This window comes from Thunnus maccoyii, chromosome 14 (genome assembly GCF_910596095.1).
Source record: "Thunnus maccoyii chromosome 14, fThuMac1.1, whole genome shotgun sequence".
NCBI lineage: Eukaryota > Metazoa > Chordata > Actinopteri > Scombriformes > Scombridae > Thunnus > Thunnus maccoyii.
Genome location: NC_056546.1, coordinates 27675217 through 27685835, shown reverse-complemented (window position 1 = coordinate 27685835; position 10619 = coordinate 27675217).

The window sequence follows — 10619 nt, the reverse complement described above, 5'->3', positions numbered from 1 at the left end:
ATTCTTTGCAGCTACTGAAGCAGAATTTAGACACAAAGCAAAAAAGTAAAAGCCAAAGTCAAACTCTTATTTATTTTAATTCTTTTAGGTTTTTTTTTTTTTTGGCTTCAGTGCAAGTTTTACAGACTGTAGAGATAACACGTAAAATCAATTGGCAGCAATTTTAAGAATTGATTATTCATGTTTGTTATTTTAGTCATGCAAAAATGCAAATATTTGCTGATTTCAGCCTTTTTAAATGTGAAGATTCACAGCTTTTGTGCATCTTATATTAGGTGAATCAGAATCAGAACAATCATAAATTGAGGATCTTTGGGTTTTGGCGTGTTGGTCAGATAAAACAAGACATTTAAATGACAACTTGGGCTCTCAGAACTTTTAATGCTCATCTTTTTTTTTAAACTTTTTTTTGACATTTCATAGAGTAAAGGATGAATAAATGAACAGAAAGAATAATCAACAGATTAATTGATAATGAAAATAACCATTAGTTGCAGTCAGAGATTGGTATGAAAGTAAGAATCCTTTGTTGTGTCTAAAAGGATTAAGCCTAATTTGTGTGTATTATTGTGTTGACGTGTTGATTTGGACAGCCCTGGGAGGGAAAGCAAAGTCTTTAGAGGCCTAGAAAGAGATCGATACAGGTAGCATTGGAGTTTGTTGAGAAAAAGCACGGTGTGTGTGCTTCCTCTCTGATTACTTCTGACCCCCACTTTGCATTCAGCACTTCACTTTATCACTAAATACCACAGGAATCACCCCTCCCCACTATACCTCGGCGTACTCATTACTCTCGGCGAATCACCGATAACCTTATCTATTGATACCATCCAGATAATTTCATAATCTAAGCCAGCGCTCGCCTCCACAAGGAGGAAACCAAACGCAAGGATGCGGATGCAATGCAAGTCCACTTGAGCTGATTAGTGTGTGAAGTGTGCTTGTTAGGCATACTGTGAAGTGTTCTTGTTATATATCCAGCCCTCACGCTTGATTACTGCTGGCGCTTTACTACTGACAGCTGTGTACAGAGACGCTGCTGGGATCTGATGTGTCCGGTGACTAATGGAAATCAGGAAATATTAGCAGCTCCTGTTTTGACAACAAGCACGATCAGACATTTTAAAACAAAACTGGAAGAAATTAAAAGACATGACAGTAAATCTTTTCTGGCACAAATATCTACTCTGTGAATTATCCTAAAAAACAAGATTATAATAAATTAAAATGACCTCCAGGCAGTTATACCGTAAATTCTCTAAAAGAATCTCATTTAACTTTATTATCTTCCTCACACGTTTCTTTTCTCTTTTTCCTCTTCCTCTTCTGTACTTGACAAGTAGTCCCAGTCAAACATGTTATTCCATATGCTGTATGGACATGCTCTTCCATAATGCATGCATTTCAACAAGAGTCCCTCAGTAATTGTGGCACTGAATCTAACACGGGTTTGAAATACAATGTGAATATTTTTTGGGGGGTGGGGGGGGTTGGATGGGGTGAAATAGCCTGCTGTGATTCTCCATCTGGCCTGTGCAGTATTGGAATGGACCATCCTCCTTTACCATGCCGGCCCAGAATAAGCTTCACTTTAAAGGATCAATTCTTTTATTATTGAAGTCGGTCTCCATAGTGCAGGCTAATACATTCTGCATTGATCTCGCCCCTCCCCCCCCACCACCCCCAAACCCTTTATTGCCATTCCTTCCAGCGAGGCTCGCATTTAAAAAAATATGTTCGGCAGAATAAAGATTTTACAAAGTGACTGGAGGACAAATAAGCCTATAAACTGGGGTATTCACATTTTAGTGGGAAGGAAAGACAGGAGAGAATAAGGAGTCGGAGTTGCCAGCAGGCGTTTTGAATATCATTACCAGCTTTGCAGGGAGAAATTGAAATCATAAGCATAAGGAAAGTACCTGGTAATTAAAACTGTCTCGCTGCGCCAAGGCTTTGATACCTGCTCAAGAAAGTATAGGCGAGTGTGTTTCTGCCTGGATGTAGATATTGTGGTTGCACAAATGTCGGTGAGGTGTGACATAAAGCAAAGGATGTGAGAGTGTGTTTTGCACTTTTTTTTCCCTCCACAGTAAACCCCTCTCTGTCAGAGGCATGTCTGTTCATGATGAGCTGTGCAATGTGTGTGTGTGTGTGTGTGTGTGTGTGTGAAAGCAGCCATGGATTGGATGGGTTGTGTCTCTATCTCTTATTATTATGCACATTCCTCTGACTAGACATGTATACTCTCTGTGTGAAGTTTGCCATGACTGCTTAGGCTGAGCAGGGCTAATGTGCGTTCAAATTCATTAATCATTTCAAGCACATTCTAAAATCATATGTCTGGAGTCCTATTGTAATATTCATAAAGAAAAATAAAACATGCAACCATCATGTTTTAACGGAGCGTGTCTTCGGTTCTGAGCAAACCTGAGTCGTTTGTGGCCTGTGGAGCAGCCACAAACAGTTTTGACGTGGCTGTATCAAAATCAAACCCTGAAGCATGTGTGCCAGACCCTTATTGAACAAATTTGCACCAGTGAAGCCAGCAGTTGAGGACATTAATGATCTGGACCCACTGGGGTCTGGTGCTCCGCGCCCACAGGCTAGCCGCTCGATCCCCAATCAATAGCTTTTTATTAAAATTGTTTGCGAGGCAACACAAATCCATATTGTTTTGCCTCGGACAGGGGCGCCCATGTGAAATATGTCGGACATATATATATTTTTTTTTTCTTCCAGATGAATGCGGAAAATGATTGGTTGATATGCATGAGAAAAAAAACAGCGGGGCAGTGGTTTGGCATTATTGGAATATCCATTTCAACATTGATTTTCATAAGAGATGCATTTGTGATTATCTTATTTTCTCTTCCCTCAACAGGGTTGAATTACATATCATATTATCCCTGGTATTAAGGCAAAATTAATAACACAAGTAATTATAATACTTATGTCTAATGATATGCTGCGAGGGCCCTATTGATTCCGTCGAGATGCATCTAGGGGAAAAGGCTTGGAGCTTTGCCTGACGACAGGCGCTGGCAGTGTGCTCGGCTCTGTGTGTGGAGTGGCAGCGGCTGCACGCGAAATAAGATCAACAGCAGAACACAAGCCTCAATCCGCAATCCACATTTAGTGTAATTTCATACTTAAAATCCAATCTGTGGTCAGTGATTAATCTCTGCTATCTGTTTGCAGCTGTTTTCTCATAACGGTCCTCCGATGTTACCCTCTGATGCTAGTTAGTCCGGGCACTGATTGTATTTGAAGTTTAGATTTATTCAGCAGTATATCCCTCTGCAAAGCACTCCCTTATTTCTTTCTTCTTTTTGAATCATATGAAGATAAACAAGACAGGACAGCCATAGATTTTTTTTTTCTTCTTTTTTTTCCGCAAAAATGAAGACAGTGACAGAAAATACACACAAAAAAATAAGACATCACAATAAATTCCAGAGAATATTTTCATTCTACCTTTATTAGATCACCACGATCTGCTCTTCATGAATGCACTTTCCCAGTGTCTAAAAATGTTGCAGACTGCTGTGCTCTGTGTTTTATTACTAGATGTGCTTATCTTGAACACCACTGCCATCACTGTACCTGCACATACATACCTGCTGATTGACTATCTCTACTTGTGCTGCTTCCTCTTTACCTTATCCGTGCGTATGTATATATATATATATATATATGTGTGTATGTGTGTGTGTGTGTGTGTAAAAATCAAAACCATCATGGCCTGCATTCTCACATTGTTCTGCAAATGTCAGATCTCTGAGTTGGGATGGAGTTGATAAAAAAAAGGAGCAATGTAGGCTTTGAACCTGTTAGCGGTGATTACTTTTGGTGATTTCAAGACAACTTTAAAGCTTCTAACGTATGGTTTTTCCTTTTATTTTAGATTGTTTCCAAATCCCTTACCTAAATCTAGAGATCATTTATACTGTTTTGTAGGTTCTGACAGTCGTCTTAGCCGGTTTCAGTTAGTTTTACCAGCTTAGATAAAGAAAAAGGAAGGAAACAAGGTGAGAGAAATAAGGCATATGAAGATGAGATATGTGAAACGGTAAAGAGAAAAGACAAATACTGTAAATGGGAGCAAAGTTTTGCAGAAGACAATTGATCCCGCTGATATTAAACCTGCTTAAAATGTTGTAGCAGTCTATTGTGTATGGCTGATGCACAGACATACGATGGAAAAAACATGGACTCTTCGGATGTGTGTTTGTGTATGATGTTGAGGGTAAAACTGTGTGCTTATACACCTCATGTGAAGACAGTGTTACAGTTAAGCTTATATTAACTTATTATTGAGCATGTTGGTGGTTGTTTAGTCACCTTCACTGCATCATCGCTCATCACTTCATTGCAGATGTGAGGACGGGATGAGTTGCTGCTGCCTTTGAGGTGAGAGGACAGTGAGGTGCAGTTGCAAACACCTGCCAAAAGAGGGCAACATGATGTCAGAATTGTCCCCCCCTCCACCACCACTACCTCCTTGCCACAGAACAGTGCAAGCCAGTGAGCAGGTAGGAGGGTGAGGGGAGAAGTGGGGGGGGTGGAGAGGGGGGGGGGGGGGGGGATTGTAGGTGCTGGGTTAAACGTGTAAGTAACAATAATTTACATTTACGCCTGGAACGGCTTCCCCCGCGCTGTCAGTCTGCAGTTCAAAGCTCTCCTCCACTCTCCTGGCAACAAAGCGAGCCGTCTTGTCACGCAGGCACCAGATAGCGCGGCGGAGTGGATGAAGTTCTTCACAGTCAAGGTGTCATTATGGAAGACCTTGCCTCGGTGCGACGGCCCGCTTCAAAAAACAAAAGGGGTGGTGGTGTGGTGGGGTAGAGGGGGAAATTAAATATGCCACTCTCCCTTCTCTCAGTCTCTGTCCTCACTCGGAAGCAGCGGCTCCATACTCCAGAACGTGGCTTTGGGCCTCAGCCAAGGACGTTGAGATGCAGAACAGCCCCGTGATGCTGAGTTGATTTTAATTTTGGGGATTTTTTTTTTTTTTTTTGATTTGTCAGATTTGCATTCGCGCTCTCACTCGGTAAGCGTCCTCCATACGTTTCCCTCACACTCTGACGAGGTGAGGCACGGTGGCCGGCGCTTTGTGCTTTATTGAAAAAGGCACAAAAGAGCAGTAATAGATCACACGCTAACTGACACCTTTTGCCATCCCTTGTTTTTGGGCTGTAAAAATCCCACAGCCCATTTGTTCTATGATGTGACAGCACTGATGATAGGATGACAGATGTCTTACCAGCCCACCCCTCGGTGCCAACAACCCACCCCACCTCCTCACCCCTTCTACCTCACACACACACACACACACACACACTCACACACACACACACACTGAAACAGTTTGCCCCTGTTCGGCTGGGAGTCGACCGTGGAGCACAGCTGCATTGCTCCAGTATGGTGGAGCCCCCTTAACCCTGCCCCCCACCCCCTGGATGCCTTCCTCCCCTCCTCTTCCTCCCCTCCTCTTTGGAGGACAGAGAGAGTGATAGGCCTCTTTGGCACAGCGCTGCCTCTTTGTTCCCTGCCAGGTCTGCTGCAGGAAGCCACCGAGACAGGGTCAGCTGTAATTCACACTCTGGCCAGTAGAGGACGACGTGCCCTGCATGGCAACAGGGGCACAGGGCCTGTCGGAGAGGCAGGAAAGCCTCGGTGGTGACATTTATTCCTCTTATTAAAACCAGCTGCTTATATCTTACATTAGTGTTTGTTAGCAGTTATTAATAGGCACAAGGCCTAATTACATGTATTGTAATTGGTTTCACATGCAGTAAAAGTGTAGTGCTGGTAACTGCAATGCATAATGCTGTAAAACAATTCAATTAGGCTGGACAGGCTGCACAATTAGACTTCAACCAGAAATGACTTGTGTGTTTGCAGGGAGTGATGTATGCAGAGATCTAGAGGCGACACAAGTAGCTGATGATTAGTTCATTGACAGAAAATGAAATTAAAATTGTGTTTTTTTTAAAACAATCTCTGTTTTCAGCTTCTCAAATGTGAAAATGTGCAGCTTGTCACAGTTTGATTTCATTATAAATTGAATATCTATGGGTGTTGGGCACGTGGACGGATAAAAAGCACTTTTATAGATGTCACCTCAGGCTCTTGGGAATTGTGGCAGGCATCTTTTACTATTTTCTGACATTTTATAGATCAAACATTTTATTGATGAATTGAGAATATAATTGTTAGATTAATCCATAATGCAAATCAACATTAGTTGCAGCCCCACAGAGATCATTTTCTCTCTGAGTGTCTGCCATGTCTGCATGAGCTGGTACATTTAGCATTTATCCAACACTGTGATTCCATGCTATTTCAATTTGTTGCTCAAAAAAAAAAAAAAAAAAATTCAAAAAACAAAACAGGACTGTGCCAGACCTCATCCTAACACCCTGATACCCTCATCGCTGACCTTCCCGGCTGTCACACACACACACACACACACACACACACACACACACACACACACACACACACACCTGCAGCTCTGCATTCCATCTGCACTATCTGCATCTCCTCCTGTAAAATTTCGAATCCCACGCAAACTACACAGGCAACAGCAGGTGCATTTACACTGTATGTAAAACAAACTCTTTCTTATCGTGCGAACACTTGAAACAAACAAACTCATTACAAATACATATCCTGCTCCCTTTTTGTTCTTTGTGATATTTTATCTAGGCTAATGTGGTATGGATATTCAGCGCAGACTTCTGCTGAAGTCGTCATTTCGCTTCTTGTGAGACACCAACATGCGATGTGTGTGTGTGAGTGTGTGTGTGTGTGTGTGCGTGTGTGTGTGTGTGTGTGTGTGTGTGTGTGTGTGTGCATATTTATTATTATTGCCTTTTTTCCCCTTCTTGCCAGGTTTTTGTAGAACATTTAGCTAATTGATTATCACATGCCTTGGCCTTATCAGCAAACCGTTATTTTGTAAATGAATATTCAAGAGAGATTTTTCCTCTCTTTGCCTTTGTAGTACATTATTTGTGGACAAAATATGCAAACATAGAGAAAGGCAGCTTGCTTTTCTGCCTCACTGCCTAATTACATTTTGCGCTTGCACCTATACAGAGACGCGGCGTGTATTTATAGCGGAGGAGAATGAATTCACACACTCCCCCGGCTGCAAACGTATGCCAGGCATCTGCTTATGAAGTGGCTCTTTTCTCCAGGATGGTTCTGCAACTGCTCCCCCCCCCCCCCCACCCACTCCCACCCAACACACACACACACACACACAGAAGAGGAAAAGAGAGATCGAGCTTGGGAAAGAGAAAGAAGAGAGAAAAAGGAGCTTAATCGCTCCTGTCTGTTTCATGCAACACCCCCCCTCCCCCTCCCTCCCCTCCCCCCCCACCCCTTTCCTCCTCCTTCTCAAAAATCCACCGCCTGGCTCATCTTCTGTGTGATCAATTTGACTTGTTTATGTTTATGCGCCGCCGTTCTTGTCGCCGTCGCCATCTTTGTGAGGAGCCTTGTCGGGGGAGAGGAAATGGATGGCAGCGACAGGGAGGAAGAGAGGGAAAGAAGAGGGAGAGAGGCAGAGGAGAGAGGGAGGGAAGGATGGACTGACAGGTGGAGAAGGTGGGATGAGGAGGGGGGGGTGGGGGGTTGGGGGGGGGGGGGGGGGGGGATCAGAGAATGAGGGATGGAGTGACAGAGGGGATATGACAGAAAGCAAAAGAGAGGACGGAGAAGGGAAGGATGGTGGTGGTGGTGGTGGTGGTGGTGAGGGGAGAGGGGAGGGGAAGGGGGGGGGGGGTCGTTTATCTGCGACATCCCTTGTCATCATATATGTAGATGCCTTTTGAAGTTTGTAGTGTGTTCCTGCGCCTGGTAATGTACCGTGCACCCGAGCACTAGATTGACTAAAAAACCCCGAGCACCTTACTGCGCCCAGTTAGGCTGCGGCGGCTAATCGTGCTTGGCAGAACATACTCTGCTTTAATTTTAGCCATAATGACGATGAGAGGGGCGAAATGATACTTTAAAGAGCAGAGGAGAGTGGAGGCAAAAAAAAAAAAAAAAAAAAAGAAAGAAAAAAAAAGAAGGGGAATGAAAAGAGTGAAAAAAGGACATGAGAGAAGAGAAGAGAGAGAGAGAGTGAGAGAAGCTGTGAAGGTGATTAGTTGTACTGGCGGATCTTGGCGGTGGAGGAGGTTGGAACACTAATCCTTGCTTTGGTTGGAGACATTTTCGCGCAGTAGGTCCCTTCTTTCCGCCCCCTCTCAATTTTAAGCCCCGTGTCAAGCTCAAGCCCTTCTTTTCCAGCGCTCACTTGCTCTCATTTCCTCTGCCTTCTGGCAAGCCCTGCTATTTATAAGAAAAATCATTTTTCTTTCTCTCTCCCTCTCTTTCTCCTTTAATTCTTTCCTGGCGTGTTTGATTTTCTGCCCTGCTTAGAGAAGGTGCCCAGATGAGTGGCAGCCAGCCAGGGCTCGTCTCCTCTCCGCTCTTCCTCCCCTCTCCTCCTCTTCCTCATCCTCCTCACATGTGGCTTTTAAACGGGGCTGCCGCCAGCGCACAAACACATACACTCGCATATATCAGATTTACATTGAAAAACAGTAGCGGGCTGTTGTATATTGATGACTAGCTCACGTTAGAAGCACTCCTGCCGTTTTGCATAACCAGTGTAGCGATGTGAATTGGCCTGCTGCCCAGACAATAAGCCATAGATTTTACAGTATGACATCATTTATCCAGTGCATTATTTGATTGTTTTGGCTGGTTTCTAATTTGATGGATCTGACTGTTGTCTCTTAAAATCATCAGCATCACTTCTTCTGCGTAATCTGTTCTGCTGAAAAGGAGGAAAATATATGTATTTAGCACACCGCTCCTGCTGCTTCTGCTGCTTCTGCTGCTTCTGGAAGCTCCGCTACTACTACAACTGCTTCAATGCTTGTATTGAGCAACGTTAATCAGGACAAAATAGCATATATTGAAGCTTTGGCCCGCCTCGGTGCATATAAAGAAAACTGCACTTTTCACATTTACATTCATGCCAAACACTCCAGGGCCTGTCAATGCTTGGGGCCAGATATCATCCAAACTGCCATTGATTTGTTTGTCCTTTGGCCCTTTTCCATGGTTTGGGAAATGAATCATGGCTTTTTTTTTGGTTGTTGTTCTTCTTGGCATCATCTGTTTAATCCATACACTCCTCGTTTTCCATAAATAACAGGGCAGAACTCGGCTTGGACCGGCTTGTAACGCTGGGTGCTTTTGTTCTCAAAAGGATGACAGCAGCGCTCGAGGTGCTTCACACACACACACACACACACACACACACACACACACACACAAAAAAAAACAACCCACCCCACCTCACCTCAACATCCTTAACCACGCTATTAGAGGTAGATTAAATTTAGAGAGCAGCGAGAAGATAAACTTCCATGTCTGCGAGGCTACAAGTTCAAATTTCACAATGTATGCACGGCAATAACTGAGAGACATACGGACGTTTGAATCATGGAACTAACTCATCAGCTGTTGAAGAATGCAGTTTAAAAGGTTCAACTTACACAGGATGTCTTATTGTATTCATAACCTTTCTGCTCCTCTCCGTTCCCTGCTCCTTTTTCCTCCATCTTTCCCCCTGCAACAGTAGGTAAAATTAATTTCCCTGACTTTTGCATGGCCCGAACAGCATGGGGTCAAATTCCAACGTTCATTACACTGCCGTTTTATTTCACTATAAAATATGTGAAACTGGATAACGAGAGCTCGGGGAATCCAAGTATAGATTTTTATTTCATGATCCTGAGAAGAAAAAAAAAAAAGAAGAAAATAATTAAAGGAGAATAAACAGCCACCTGGTCAGATGGGGGGAACCAAGAACTTAAAAAAAAATGACTGAAGTGGTTGGGTTTTTTTAATGTGTGTGTGGGCGGAGATGAGAGATGCAACATATGGAATTCATGTGATGGTGGAGGTTGTCTTTTCGTGTACGTGCTTGCATGTAAATGCGGATGTGAACATACACACACTCGAGATTTTTCTTTTTAAATTTTATTACCTGCAGGCTTTCAGGCTGTTTTAGCAGCAGGGTTTTAGTGTTTCTCCCTGTAAGCTCTTTTTAATTTGGAGTTCGCTGCTATACATCAACCTCAAACTTAAACCGTACCTGTTATTTTTCAGGTAGGGTGTTGTGGTGGGCCTTGTGTGTATTTTCTAGAGGTTCACGCTAATGCACACTAAGGCAATTGTGCCAGGTGTGTGCCTTGGACGTAAACACTGTGTAAGCAGGATAATTGTGCCACTTAGTGAGCCCAAGCTGTATGGGTTTACCTCTAAATAACCTTCCCCAGCCACGGAACCTGTGGCCAACAGCTGCCACGTAGCAGTGTCAGGACTCAGAGCTCTGAATTTATTATGCTGTAGGTGGAGGGAATCAAATCTCTCAATGTTTAGACTTTCAGATAAAAGAAGGCAGATTGGACCTTTGGATAACCCTGTACATACATTTCCCTGAGGCAGAGCTGCTTTTTAAGCAGAGTAATGTCATGAGTGGATGAACTGTGGAGCCACAGCTCAAACGTTACGTTAGTTAACAGCATTCATCATCATTCCTATCAATT